Source organism: Macaca thibetana, chromosome 3 (assembly GCF_024542745.1).
Source record: "Macaca thibetana thibetana isolate TM-01 chromosome 3, ASM2454274v1, whole genome shotgun sequence".
In the NCBI taxonomy this organism is placed as follows: Eukaryota; Metazoa; Chordata; class Mammalia; order Primates; family Cercopithecidae; genus Macaca; species Macaca thibetana.
The window spans coordinates 95,984,380-96,000,475 of record NC_065580.1 but is presented as its reverse complement, the minus strand read 5'-3'; positions in this window follow the sequence as shown (position 1 = coordinate 96,000,475).

Below are 16,096 nucleotides of genomic sequence, written 5' to 3'. Positions count from 1 at the left end.
GATGCCAGAACCTTGTCAGTACTAGTGTTCCTTTGGCTGGCCCCTAACAATATCTAAGTCTGCCTCTCAACCCAGAACTTCATAAAAATAAGAAAGGATTCATTGAGATTCAGAAAAGGCACATGCTGGAAAACAGTATAAACAGTTTCCTAAATAAGTAACTATAGACCATGCACATGGATAGGTAGGCGATGATGCAAAACAAACCACAGATCCCACAGGAGCTTCTTAGTGCAGTGGTCAAGGCAGACTTTCAGGTCAGACAGACAAGCATTCTGTTCCCACCTCTGTGTGATCTTGGGCAAAAAACTTAGTCTCTCTTAGACTTTTTTTTTCACTACAAAGTTGCCTTGAATACCTATTTCATAGACTTGCCTTGCGGGTTAAATGAAATGGTGTAGGTGAGGGCTGAATGTTGAACGTAGCATGAATGTTGTAGGTATTCAGCAATAATCACTATTAGCCACAAATCCTTTCCTTCTTTCTGCCCCCACTCTGGGGATAAATGAAAACCTTAGCCAAGAGGATGTTTCTGGCCGGGTCCTGTTCCAAACATTTAGCACTTTTTGTCCTAATTCTGTGGAGTTGGTTGGTCTCTATGCCACACGGGTACTCTTTCACAAAAAGCCTAACAGGCTGGGCATCTCTCCATAACAGGGCCTATGTATTAATTGAAAGACCAACTTCTTAGCCTCTGTCTCCTGCTGTTTTCGAATGTCACACTTTGAACATGAGTCAAGATGAATAGTCGTAATTTGCTTCCCGATCAATTTGGGCATTGCTGGAAGATAAGACTATTCTTCCTATTTCTTCCAATGTGTGTCCAGAGAAGTGGCCCCAGAACTGTGTCTCTCTGGGTTACCTTCTAGCAGCCGGAGGGAGGGCTCGTCCAGACCAGAACTTCTCAGGGGACCCAAGCCCTTCAAGAACATGTCTTTGAGCATTGTGTTGCAAATAAGAAAAGTAAGGACAATGAAACGAGATTTTGTTCAATAAAGCTTTTAATGGAAAGGACTATCCTTTATCCTTTATGCTGAGATTGTGACTTGCTTATATTTTTGGTATACAGTTATGCTTTTTTGGTGTAAAACAGTGGAGAGAGTAGACAGGAGTGGTTATTTGTAATGCTGTGGCTTGGCAAAATGAATGGCAGGCAAACTCATGTTACTCCCCTCACCATCACTAACCACCATCCAATTACAATTTAAAAAAAAAAAAATCTGGCCAGATGCAGTTACTCATGCCTGTAATCCCAGCACTTTGGGAGGCCGAGGCGGGTGGATCACTTGAGGTCAGGAGTCCGAGACTAGCCCGGCCAACATGGTGAAACCCCATCTCTACTTAAAAATATACTAATTAACCAGGCGTGGTAGTGCATCCCTGTAGTCCCAGCTACTCAGCAGACTGAGGTGGGAGAATCGTTTGAACCTGGGAGGTGGAGGTTGCAGTGAGCTGAGATCAGGCCACTGCACTCCAGCCTGGGCAACAGAGTGAGACGTTGTCTCGAAAATTTTTTTTTTTTTTTGCTGGCTCATGAAATTAAAAAAAAAAAAAAAAAAAAAAAAAAAAAAAAAAAAAAAAAAAAAAAAAAAAAAGGCTGGAAACCACTGATATAGACCACCCAGTCTGTTTGAGAAAGAAAATCACTTCCAGATTAGCAGTTACCTGGAACATTTCCCCCTGGACTGGAGACCCCCGGGCTTTTGCTGCATAAATTATTTCATGTCTCCTACGTGGCTAACGTGGCTAATGAAGATGTGAGGAGCTTTATGAGAGTTTATGGGTTCCCTAATAAACCAAGCATGTCCTAATAAGGATGGATGCAAAATCGAATGAGCTGCCGTCATTCCTACCACGGATACAAACCCTGCCTTGTGTAATAGGTCTGAGAACACTCACCACCGCTGCGGATTTGGTACTTCCAAAATGTTGTGTTTATTTTCTTATACAAATTCTTATGTGAGAGTGTTAACTTTAACCAGTTTTTGGGGGGCTTTGAAAATACCACATTTTGGGGGGTAGGTGGGGAGTCTGATACTGTAAAATTACTTCTTTCATCATTGTAAGTCCCAAACTTCACTAGGAACGAGATGATGTTTCTAATAATGCATCCTGAATGACCTGCTGTTTTGTCTCATCCTCTTGTGTTTCCCAGGGTTGCCTGAGTAAATGTTTCTGGAGCTCCCTGGGAAGGGCCCCTGTGGTTCTCCAAAGGTTTTCCTGATGCTGCAGCCAGTTCCTGGGCTTCAGACTGCTGGTCTTCACACCATCCCGTTATCTCAGGGCGTTTCACTGTTCCAGACACTTCCCACTGGCCTTGGTCTCCCTCATCCTCTCTTCCTCTGCAAGACTTTGTGATTAATTTCTGCTGCCCCCTCCTGGAATGACAACTTGCTCAAGCCCTGCCCCCTTCCCCAGGGTTCAGTTCTAATCACATTTCCTCTGGGAACTCTAAGATCCCTAGAATGCAAATACCTGCCCTTCTTATTCTCCTACTGTACTTTGTACCCCCGTAAGCCAAGATGCTTGTGATGAATGCCAAAATGGTTATTTACATGTTTTTCTTCCTACTACCTCCAGTAACCATATGGATACAAAGAATAGATCAAATTAGTTTTTTGAAACTTGCCCAAACACTGGCACGGTATAGGGTACATAGTAAGTCTGGCAAATATAGGATAAAACTGAGTTGTCTTAAATTCTAACTAGAGTGTAAATGACTGATTGTCATACCCCACATTTTGTACAAGAAAAACTGTCTCCATGGTAGGAATTTTTGTTCTAATCAGTCCATGGAAAGAAAAGGCTATTATTGAACTTTCCAGGAAATCACCCAGGCTGAGAAGTCTACCCAATATGCAGGCGGGTAAAGTGCCAAAGAAGTTTATCAATTCATGACAAGAATCCTGCGGTGTCTCCTACCAATCTTTCCAAGTGACAACACTAGCAGGTTTCACACAGTATTAGCCTCATTTAACCAGCCATCATTTCCATTTAAAAAATATGAGGGGAAGAATTAAGAGCGAGTAGAAAAAAAATGCCTTCAAATGAAAATCTTTGCTTTTCTTTGGACATCCAGATGATTAAATGAGATCCAGACGAAAGCCTGTAAATTCCAAAAAATAAAGCCCAGCCGGGGGTATCTGCATTCCCTCATGTTTCTGCTGGTAACCCGGTGGTAAAGTAAAGCAATGATTGATTCGGAGAGAATTATGGCTATTATAAACTGTAATCAGTGGTGGATGAGAATAATTACACAGAGAAAGGGGAAAAAGCTGAAACATGGCTGAGCAGTGTTCTGATGGATGGGGAAGTCATTTCCTAGCTGTTAATGACTGATTTTTCAACAGTCAGCACACAAGCTTTAATCCCAGAGGGGAGAAGGAGAAAGGAACAGTCACGTTATCAAGGATGCTACTGACTTAACCTTACCCATTTTCCTCTGGACATAGCTGGTGCCTGTCTCCCGTCTGTTCCTGCTATTGCAGACGTACCCTGAAGGGTTGAGGTCAGGACCTGGCCTTTATCTGAGAGACACTAGAAAGAGTTATGGCTGTAGAAAACTACCGTAGATCATGGTGGCGAGATACGGCATTCGGGTGTCATAGCATCGTAGGATGTTAGGACTAGAAGGGCCACAGAAATCACCTGATCCAATCTGCTTATTTTATAGATGAGTCCAGAGAGGGGAAGTGATGTGTCTACGTCACATAGCTAAGGGGCTTAGATGTAAGGGGAAATTGCTCCCACAATACCCGGGAGACTAGCTTTATAAAATAGGCATGACCAGATCTCTGAGGGAGACAGCTTTGCTAAAGCCAATTCGAAATTGGCATCAGCTTGGTCTCTTGCCCTCAGAGATAAGCTCTGGAGTTCAGTATTCTCTCGGCATTTGTTGTTACTGGGTGAGGTTACACAAGGTCAGAAAGGGCATGGGTTTGTGGAATGAACAGTTCTGGTTTACAGACCAGTCATGAGTCCTCTAAACTGTGACACTGACACACACACACACACACACACACACAGAGAGAGAGAGAGAGAGAGAACCCAATTTATCTTATCATTTGCAGCCATAAAACAGAATAACTGATAGAAGTGGATTAGAAGTCATAAAACTGTGTAAAACAGGACAGCTAAGATTTGGTGGGCATCACCCTTCAGGGTTCTCGAAGAGAGCCTTTTGGATACTTTTGCAAAGTGCTGGGTTCCCCTCTGGCCTCCCGTGCAGAGGGCCCACAGAAAGAGGCCGCACAGTGGTGCTGGGCTGTGACAGATTCCAGCCATGTCTCCCCTCCCCCACCCGAGGATAAAACCCATCAGAAAGAAAGGCAGGATCATCTTCTAAGAAAATACCATTGCCTTTGCGGCGAAATCATGTCAAGTGATAAGATCAGGAATGTCCAGATGCTGTTTATCCAGTCTTCATTAAACTTGGGCTTCTTTAGGAGAAGAAAACATGTCTCAGTTCCAGGAAGAGTTGTTTTGATCCAGAGGCTGTGTGGACTCTTTTTATGAAAACAAACATTTTAATCGAGATGATACCAGTGTTCCTAGATTTTCACCATGAAGGTATTTTCTGGAGCAAAATCTCTTGAGCCACCTTATGTTCTTCATAATATTTGATCCAACAGTATTAAACATCTCAGCTTTTTTTCCACTTTCATCTGTAGTTTTTGGAAATTATTTTCAACAGAATCAATTCCTTTTCAAGTACATTTTACAATGATTCGTTGAGAAGTTATTTTTCTGTCTGGTATTTTTTCCCCTTCTTCAGGTAAGTACACCTTACCTTTCCTTTGAGGAACCGTGCTTTCCCCATGCTGTGGGACCCTCCTGTAACTACAAGTCCCAGAGCAGCCATCCTACCCCAAACACCCTGCCTGGCCTGAGATGCATAAGAGGGTATGCAATCCAACAGGCCAGTCCAAGTCCTCTATCCCCAAGCCAGGGTGATTGGCCTTGAAAGAGCCACCACTTATGTGGGGCCAATCTCTGTCTTTCTCAAGATTTGCTGTATGGATACTGAGAGAGACTGTGTGTGCTCTTCCATTTGGAACAATAGCTGGAAGGATATAAATGTTTAGCTGCCTGCACTGTCTTTTCAGTGTAAGGAATAAACAGAGAGAGAGAAAATGTGAGACACACACACACACACGGAGAGAGAGAGAGAGAGAGAGAGAGAGAGATTATGATGTCACCTCTGATGCCAGGAAAACATGACTCTTGTTTATTTTATAACCCTAGACTTCCCAGTTATGGGAACCAATGGATTCCCTCCTTTGCTGTAAGTTAGATAGAATTAGATACAACTGAAGGAGTCTTGGCTAAGAAAAAGACTTTTCATAGGGTCTGCTCTGATTTTTTAAAAATTTTGGCTGTGAGTATAATACTTATTTTTGACATTGAAACATTTATATTGGATTATTATGTCAGTAACAAAGGGCTACCGGAGTTTGTAGAGCGGAAGGTAAATATACCTTTTGACTATAACTTTCAGGCCCAGTATGCATCTCATTCTAACCAGTCTTTAGATCCCAGGTTTTGAAAGAATAAATGAATGATTGGACAGACAGACGTGCGAAAGTTCCCCAGATCTCACCAAGCACCAACTATAATCCTCTATTCTGTCAATTGGTTATTCAAATGAATGATTGTTTTTCTTAACCATGCACGCACACACACTGACCCACATCATCCTACAAGGATTAACCAGAAAAAAGGCAAAATTCTCTAGAGGAAATACTGACAGGAATTGTTCAATAGGCAGTTTAAAAAAGAGTGCCGTTTCTCCACAGGTAGTGCTAATGGGGGGATCAAATTATGAGAACTCCAAAGGGAGGTAGAAATTCCAGAGCAGAAATTCAGACATCTGACTCAGCCATTGCTTTCCATCTAACTTTTCTTCATCTGGGGCCCAAATTTTATACCTCTGAGGATTAAGTTATACGTAACAAAGTACTTTATTTCTTACAGGCTCTGCCCTGCCCTGCGCAGAGCAGGAAGAGTGCAGGGAGGGTGCGTGAGATGCCACTTCTGATAACTTTCAGATGTGGAGGGTGAGTGCCTGAGACCTTGGAGGCAGTCTAAAAGCTCTTCCTCCTATGAGGGTCCCCGGGAGGCCACAGAGCACCAGGGACACCCGTTAGAAGGGACAGCTGGTGGGGCAGTCATGTCAGCAGGGCACACAGGAAGTCACGTGGCTCCAGAATTCAGTACCCTGCACGGGGCGCACACTGTCCCAAGACAAAGCATCCTACCCTGTGCTGTTCTATTGTGTGAAGTGCAGTTTCTTGGCTGGGAGGAGGAAGAGGAGAGAGGAGCCGCCCCTGGGCACAAATATCAATTAAGATCACTGTCACCGAGGTGGCACACAGCTTCTGCTCCAGGCAGGACCTTTCCCATTTTATTCTGTCAAGATGGCCATCTTCACAAAGAGCAAATGGATTATTTTGTAACAGTCACTTAAACCCAGAAAATGAAGACAAACCATGTCACAGAAAATGGGTATCTCTTTGTCTTATTTGTTGTTGACCTGCTGGGGGTGATATATTTCTGTGGGTTTACCAGAAGGTCAATTCTCTGTGTTGATGGCTCTTTGACGTTAGTTATGATATGATACATATGTGTGCATGTATGATACGTATATACAGTTATAGACACACAGCAGCATATATATTTTCATTCATTCATAAATCTATATGTGTGGTATACATATGTGTGTTTATACATGCATACAAACACACCTGTCTTATCCATAACTGTGACTCTGGAAAGAGGTGTTGAGCAAATTTCTTTTTTTGAGACGGAGTCTCACTCTGTCGCCCAGGCTGGAGTGCAGTGGTGCAATCTCGGCTCACTGCAAGCTCCACCTCCCAGGTTCACGCCATTCTCTTCCCTCAGCCTCCCAAGTAGCTGGGACTACAGGCACCTGCCACCACACCCAGGCTAATTTTTTGTATTTTTAGTAGAAACGGGGTTTCACTGTGTTAGCCAGGATGGTCTCGATCTCCTGACCTCGTGATCCACCTGCCTCAGCCTCCCAAATTGCTGGGATTACAGGCGTGAGCCACCGTGCCCAGCCTTGAGCACATTTTTGAACAAATAGCTTATTGACTTTTTCTGTTGATAAAGTAAGAATACTCATGGTAGAAAAATCAGAAGCAGAAATTTGTGAAGAGAAACATAAATACCACCTCTAATTTCACTAAACAGAGAAAACTCTGCTTTATTCATTCCTTCCCATTTCATGAATTTTTTGTGGGTACACCTTTTCCATGGCACAGATCATGGTATATACAATGCAACACACTGCCGTTTTCCACTCACCCCTGTTTCCCCTATGATTGTGAAACAAATGTTAAGCCTACCTTATGCATTTCTTTACAGAGGTCTCCAGTAAGTATGAGTGTGTGATGGCTGCGTGGCCCTGACTCCAGAATTGGGGAGTCCCATTTCTGTGTCCCCATAGCTCCCTCTTTTACATTGATGGGTCTGCCTGAAGGAGCAGGAGGTGAGACCAGGCATTGCTCACTGGCATCACCTTATCCCCCAACCCCCAACCCCTTTTCCCCTACACTTCTCTCCCAATCCCTCCTCCTTGTCCTGGCATAGTGATGGAACCACCACCTGCTGAAACCCAGAGGAGGCCTCTTGTTTAGCACTGGCAAGGGGCAGATGACCTTCTCTAGGATGAAGGAGGGCAGCCCTGGCTCTGAACTGTGACTGGCACTTTGCTCTGCAGGGAATGCACCTGTGAGGGTGGTTTAGGGGTGATGTCTGCAGACTTAGACTTGGATCTTGAGTATGCACTTCCCTCCACCCTCCAGAATGCATCTGCATCCTCAGTAGCTGAATACCATGGAAAGGGTGCATGAGGCTATTTGTGTAAGTGGTGGCTCTGTGTGTGGTTTGTGTTATTCAGAAAGGGCAGGAGAATGAGCTGCCGAGGGAAAGAGCCTGGCCATGGCTAGGTGTGCGATGGACTTTAGCAAGGGGCACAGCCCTCAGCCACCCAAGGCTGGGCTGTCCCCGCCATCCCCACTCCAGCCTTGATCAGATCTGCTTCCAGTTAGTTGGGCCCAGAGGCACAGAATGCAGCAAAGAAAGGAAAAAACACAGGATAGAGAGCCAACGTTGTAGAGAAGGCTGTTATAGAAAGATTTAGGCACGAAGACATTTTTACATTTTTTTTTTTAAAACACCAATAATTCCTTCTTGTAAAAATGACAGGAAACTAATTTGGAATAAAGAAGAGAAACGTACAGAGAGAATCATCAAAGATCCTTGAAGCCAAATGAATACAAAAGGAATGAGACTGCAAGGCAATGAGGGAGGTCAGCGGCTTGGTTGGCCTTTGCTGCCTGGCCAGAGCTCAGGCGCTTGCGCAAAAGCTCTCCCTGTGCCTGGCTCCACGTGTCCTGCTGGGGCTGTGCAGGATGAAGGAAAGAGACGGCTGAGGTGTGCTGGGAGCCCAGCACCAACATAGCTCTGGAAGGTCTGTCCAGTGAGGCGTCGACTACGATGTACCCTTCCCCCTCCAGGTCCAAGCAGGTGCCTGCAGCCAATACGAGGTACCTTCCAGGAGCAGCAGGGCCTCTGTAGGGCCTCCCTGTTTTGTTTTGTGTTTTGTAATGCGCCTGCCTGTTTGGGGGTGTCCAGGATTATGCACCAATTAACCAGGCCCTCTGCCTGTTAGTTCACAATGAACATGATACTCCACATCCTAAAACTATGAGACGTCAATGTTTTTTAAAAACATATACTTTCCACTTCTCAAATCTCAATACGAGGTACCTTCCAGGAGCAGCAGGGCCTCTGTAGGGCCTCCCTGTTTTGTTTTGTGTTTTGTAATGCGCCTGCCTGTTTGGGGGTGTCCAGGATTATGCACCAATTAACCAGGCCCTCTGCCTGTTAGTTCACAATGAACATGATACTCCACATCCTAAAACTATGAGACGTCAATGTTTTTTAAAAACATATACTTTCCACTTCTCAAATCTTAGCTAAATCTTAAATTTGACAAAATCATTTTAAGGTAAATGTAATCTTTTTTATTATAGAAGGAATATATATTTATTTTATGCGTTTAGGAAAATTGAATAAAGCACACAATATTTACCCACACTATACTATTACAATAGAAATATGTATTTGGAGATTGTGTATTCCTCCTATTTTTCTCCTTTCCTTCTTTTTCTTCTTTACCAGCTGACCTGGGATTATAAATACTACATCCTCGGGGCTTTCCTTGAATTGGGGCATTTTGAAAAGTCCCAGAGGATCTAAAAAGCACAGGACATTATGGTTAAAAAGTGCTGGGCAAATCCTGCCTCTCCCTTCTCAGAGACATTGAGAGAAGAGCTGCAGTAAATATCACTGTTGGACCTGGTTTACAACATCTTGTGCTTCTATTTGATCAGGGAACACTTTATTTCACACAACACACATTGCCATCCTGTGGAATGATTCTGAATACACAGCTTCAAAACTGCTGTTCAATCATGAGAAATCTGAACAGCCCCTGCCTTTTCTTGTGATACCGGCTTGTATGCTATCAACAGCAGCCGGTCAGTGTCCCCAAGCCCTTAAATGATGATGCTAATTTAGGGGCTGGCCTTTGAAATACCATTGATTGAGATTCTGGGTTGATATATTGGATACTTTGATTATTGAACCTCCCCTAACTGTTCTGTTAAAAACGCTTTGGTGTCTTGTTTTGTAGTGATTATCATCATCATGATCATTAGCGACATTTATTGACCATTTACTGCTTTCACGCACTGTGCCGAGCCCTTTACATGCATTATCCAATTTAACCTCACACCAGCTTCAGCAAGGAGACAGTATTATTATTCTCACTTAAATGAGGAGGAAACCGAGGCTCAAATTGGTTAAGTAACATGCTGAGGGTCAGTTGGCTTTCAAGTGGGTCAGCTGGGATTCCAATCCATGAGGTCTGTTTACCCTCAACCAGTATAAACTAGTCAATTCAAATATCTCTGCTGTAAGGTTTGCAAACATTCACAGAGATTTACTGGGCACATCTTAAGACCTTGTGTACTTTTTCCTCAACATATTTATAGCCCTAACCTATCTAATTATCTAGCTGGGTTTTCTCTTTCCTCTGTCTCTTTCCTCTTGCAAGGATTTATTAAATTTCTACTAGATGTTAAACCCTGAGTTAAGTGTGATGATGAAAATGCAGTATTAAGACAGGGGCCCTTCCCTTAGGAAGCTAACAGTCAATGTAAGATTCCGAGGAGTAAATCAATGGCTAAAACACAGTCCACGTTCCTTTAGGAACCCAGAGAGCAGCGTCTAAAGCAATGGGAGCCAGGGAGAACTAGAGGAGGTGGCCACAGAGCTGGCTTTTATTTATTTATTTATTATTTATTTATTTATTTATTTATTTTTTGAGACGGAGTCTCGCTCTGTCGCCCAGGCTGGAGTGCAGTGGCCGGATCTCGGCTCACTGCAAGCTCCGCCTCCCGGATTCAAGCCATTCTCCTGCCTCAGCCTCCCGAGTAGCTGGGACTACAGGCGCCCGCCACCGCGCCCGGCTAATTTTTTCTATTTTTAGTAGAGACGGGGTTTCACCGGAGCTGGCTTTTAAAGGGTAGGTGCTCGATAATAGACCAAGAAGGGGAAGGACTGACATTCCAAGAAGACAGGCAGGCATGGAGTCGGAACACGGCCGAGGAGTTTGGGGACCCACGCGTGCTGGAGTTGGGTTGGGCAGTGGGTCTTTGCAGGAGGAAGACAGGACAGACAGGGTCGGCTCTTGGCGAGTTGGGTGGGGCGTATATGCTCAGCGGAGGGTTGCTAGATGTATGCAGAATGACATGATTCGGTTTGTGTTTTAGCAAAACCACTCCAGCAACACTGGGAGGCCGCCTGAAGCGGAGGGATTAGGAATAGAGAGCGGAATTAGAAAGCAGGCATCTGGAAGAAAAATGAGAAAGGCCTGCCCTGAGGCAATGAAGGTGTGGGTGGGCCGGAAGAGGCCGATACTGTAGGAAGAAAAATTGGGAATATCTGATTGACTTTTAGATGTGGAAGTGAGCAGCGAGTAAAAATGACAGCTGGATGTCTGACTGTAGTGATGGTGCCGGTGGGACTAGACAGCACTGGTGAGGAGGAGATGGAAGGGGAGACACAGAGGAGGGGCAAGGAACCTGTGTGTCTGGCTTGGGTAACGCAGTGGGTGATGGTGCCAATGAGACTATTTCAACCTTCACCTCAGGAACCCTCCCCGCCATTTGACTTGTCCTCCTAAAACTGTGAAGCGCTGACTTAAAAAAACGAAAAACAAAACATATACTTTCATTTTCTATTCTCAAATCTTAACAAATCTTAAAATTTGACACAAAGTATTTTAAGATAAATGTCAGGTTTTTTTTTTTTTAATTACAGAAGTAACATATCTTTATTTTATATATTTAGGAAAATTGAGAAAAGTACAAAACATTCACCCACACTATTAGTACCTTAGGGAGATGTATTTGGGAGTTGCGTTTCTTTCTTTTTCTCTTCCTTACTTTGTTCTCCTCCATCTTCTCTTTCTTTCATATGTATTGATTTGATTTGGTTATTTATCATCCATTTATCTATTTATTCTACTGATATTATTTGAACATCATCTAGTATACTAGGCACTGGGGATACAGCAACAAACAGTACTTCGAGGAGTATAAATTCTGATGGAAGGGATTTTGACAATAAATGAACAAATGTATGTTGGGTGGTTAAAATTCTGTTGGGGGATATCACATATAAATCAGCAAATAGTTGTATGTAGAGCGATAGTATGTGCTATGGAGAAGAAGAGGTTAAAATGAGCAAGGGAGTTCTGGAATACTGCGTGGAGATTGGCCATTTTATGTAGAGTGGTCTGGAAAGACCTTTGGTCACTTGAGGTGAAAATTCATTAGAGACATGAAAGAACAAGGGAAAAGCTGCGGAGCCTATCTGGGGAAAGAGTGTTTTGGGCAGAGGGAGCATCCAATGCCGAGGCCCTGGGGTGAAAAAATGCTTAGCATGTGTGAGGAACAGCTCATGGCTAGAACTGAATGAGCAAGGTGGGGAAACAGGATGAAATCGTGGAGTTAGCAGGGAGCCAGACCAGACTGAGTAAAGAACACATTCTTGGAAAAAAGCACAGAGATCAGTTCGGAGGATACGTAAATATTCCACACAAGGGTCGATAGTGGCTTGTGCTGGTAGTGTGGTCGGGGGGAGTTGAGAAGTAATTGGATCTGGATTTATTTTGAAATCAGATTAGAGGGAGATGATGTGTGAGGCAGGGGTCAAAGACAATGTCAAGGTTTTTGACCAAGGTTTTGACCTGGAAGAATGGAGCTTTTGTTCACAGAAATGACTATTTGTTTATTAATATACCTGCACATATTTGACAAGATTGAAACTTAACTGTACCCTCTCTGTATCCTTTCCTTTTTCCACCAATTCTTTCCCCTCAAAGCAGGAAATTAAAGGAAGCTAAATAGAAGACATACTTCTTGTTCACCTTTTTACTTTTTCTAGCCTTATCCCTATATTTCTCCTTTTTCTTGTCAGGGAAACAGAATGTCCATGAATTAAGCCATGCATTCTGAATTTTGCTTGTGAGGGGACTCAGCTAGAGGCTGCACTTTATTTGAACTTTGTGGCCAGTAGCCAAGGGAAATAAAGCTTAATTAATGCTAATTTTTCTAACCCCTTTCTTTGCCTTTTCAGCAAAATAAAACCACCTTTGGGAGAACTGGCAAAAAAGTTAAAACAGACACCACACTACTAAATCTCACCATTGAAATAGCAAAAATATTTTCCTACATGGTTGTGCTTGGTCGCAAAATGATAAAATATTTTGCCTTGCTCCTCCTCCTCTCTGCCTCCAATTCTTTTTTTTAAATGTTTGAACAAGTCAGCCGATTTTTATTCGTCTTTATTTCTTTAGAAGATTAAGACAGTCTGTGAGCTTGTTTGCATTGGGCTGTGTTCTGAGCACCAGGGTTTGGTTGGCCATGGTTATAGCTGCTAAATTTCAGGGTGAGGAAAGAGCTGGTAGGGGGAGTTGCCTGCTGGTTGACTCAGTTCGGATCCAATTTGTTGGCCTTTCTGGTCTGTGAGATGGTTAGACCAGCTACCTGGGGACAAGCTATTAGGAGGTAATCTTCACCCATTTCTGCAGGTAATAGTTTTTGTTAAACTTAGAACCAAGGCATGCCCTTGTTGACCTCCTGGTGAAGACCATTACCTATGTAGTTTAAGGGGCTTCTTTCTTGGCCTTGGCCTATTTCCTGAGCACTTTTCAGGTTGTGTTTACAAAACAGTTGACTTGTGGATTAGAAGTGTAGAAGTGTAGTGATCTGCGGGAGCAGCAGCATTCCCATGAGAAAATGCTGTAACATAAAGCCTTAGAATGTTACAGCTCCGTCATCATTTAAGATAATCTAATGCAGTCCCATCCCCTCCCCATCTCCCCATGTCTAGACCAAAATCCATAGCAAAACACACACACACACAAATAAAAAGAAACAAAATCATCTACTCATTCCTTACCACTACCACCTCCACCCTATTTTAAAAATGAGGAAGCAGAGGCCAAGCGCCTGAAAGGGCCTGCCCAGGGATACCCAGCAAGTTAGAAGCTGAGGATGGGGCTTGGCTTATGAGGTTGCTGCAAAGAACCTGAGAACTGCTGTGAAGAATCAAAAACATTTGCTGTTGAGTTGCTCTTTGGCCATGTCCTTGGATAAGGTCATGATTTAGGGCAGTGACATATCTCACCTGGACCTCTATGGTAGTCTCCAAAGTAAGATCTCTTTATTTTTGTTTATTTCTGAGTCAGGGTCTTGCTCTGCTGCCCAGGCTGGAATGCAGTGGCCCAATCATGGCTCATTGCAGCCTGGATCTCCCAGGCTCAAGTGACCCTTCTGCCTCAGCCTCTTGAGCAGCTGGAACTGCAGGTGCACACCACTACACCCGCTAATTTTTTTTTATAGATGGTGTCTTGCTTTGTTGTCCAGGCTGGTCTCAAACTCCTGGCTTCAAGTGATCCTCCTACCTGACTCTCCAAAAACACTGGAACTGTAGGCGATATCTCTTTAGATAGTCTTTTTCCTCCTCCAGTTCTTCCTGGAAAAATCTGGGAGTTCAAGAGCCATGGGAGATTGAGGTAAAGGAGCAGGACTCAGAGCATCATGGAGATGAGAGCAGGGCAATGACTGAAGTTGTTGGGTGGGGGCGCCTCCCATCGAGAGCCTTAGTTGCTGACAAGGCCCCATTCCTGCAGACGGTGGCGAATGCTCAGTCTTCTCAATTCAAGTTATGACAGTCTTCTCTGAGTATAATAACTTCTGTAGGGTAATTACTTTCCCTCCTCTCGAGGGCATTCCCCACCTCCACCTTCACAAAGAAGCATCATGGTCAGTTGCAAGGTAAGCCAATGTATCCTCCAGGCATTGTGATGTTCTCCTGGTCCCTGGCTGCATCTGTCACTGAGTAGCTGAGGCTGATATGTCCACCTGTGATCAGGTGCCCATGGCCTGGTGGTTCCTCCTCATCCTTCTGATCCCCTGAGGCCTGCCTGTGGCTGCTCCTGAGAATCTGGCTGGCAGAGTCTGCTGTGGAGCTGAGTCTCCAGGGTAACTGTCTTCCCTAGGACAGCTTGGAAGCCAGCGTCATCAGTGATCATCTATGTTCCCTCTGGAGCACGTGGGAATTTCCATGTCCCATAAATACTAGGCCAGGGATGTGGCAATCTTTGGCCTGGTCTCAGGAGCTTCCCTCAGAATTGTCTGTTTTGGTTCAGGCACCATGCAGCAAGCAGCGCCCTGTTGGCCACAGGGCTTCTCTAAAAGGCATGGAGTATTTACAGGATGAGCCCAAGGAAGGTAAGAAAATAGTTTCCTATCGTGGAAGCACCTTACGCCTACCCCGATGTCTTCTGCTGAAGTTCAGCCTGGCACTCCAGATGTGGGAGCCGAAAGGTTGCTAATCTGACTTCCTATCCTTCTTCCTCAGTGGCTTCCCCTTCCCCACCCACACACTATGAGCCTCTTCCTTTCTCTGTATCTCACAGGTTCTGCCCACGCCTCATGTAATCCTCTTTGCATTGACTTAAACAAATGAACTTAATGTTTGCATCCCACCAGGCTTGGTCCCTGATGTGTAAAATTCCAGCTTTGGGAGTTAGGAAAAAGGGCTTTGCTCTTTCTCACAACAAACTCTGGGTCTTTGAAAAACAAAAGAAGCATCTTATGATGTTTTTTCCTCTCCTTATGTTCAGACTCCGAGTCTCTTCCTCCCTTCATGAAGGTTCTGCCGTGGTGTGAGTTTGGTGAGAGCTGAGCGATGAGATGTTCAATTTGCTCTCATAGATCCCTGGCCTCCAGGATGGGGGCTGCTTCTTGTCTTACGTTGGAGTCTGTTTCTTTAGTCAGCCTCTGGATGTTATGAGCTCCCAATATCCCTCCTACAGTTTTAATTTCTGCTTAGGTAGATTTCATTTCTGTTTTCTGCAACCAAGAACCATGCCATTTCAACATATGCTTTCAGATTATCACGTAAGTGGAAGCAGATTGTCATGTAAATTTAAGTTTAAAAAAAAATTCCAAGAGATCAGTGACTGTTCTTTGGTGGTTCTAATTTTATTAGGATGTGATCAATTCTTTTGTTTTAGTTGGGGCAGGTGGTAGCTTGGGGCAACTAGGAATTAGGAATTATCAGGAGCTACAAACATTGGTTTAGTATCTTGGAAATATTATTCTCACCATACATTTTGGGAAGTTTCTGGATGGCCTAGATTAGCATAGTTTATTCAAGAACGTACAGTACTATAGCTTGAACTAATAATAAAAATTGTCACTCACAATACCAACCAGTTTCTCTACTGAAACCTGTTGTCTGTTCCAATTTCTCTGTTCTTTATGTGTCATTTGCCATAGAACCTAAGCGAAGTAAAATGACTCTATTAGTTATCTATTGCTGTGTAAGAAATTACTCCTAAATTTAGTGGCTTTATCATACAGTAAACATTTATTACACACACACTTTCCATGGGTCGGGAATTTGGTAGCAAATTCACTGGTAGGGTTTG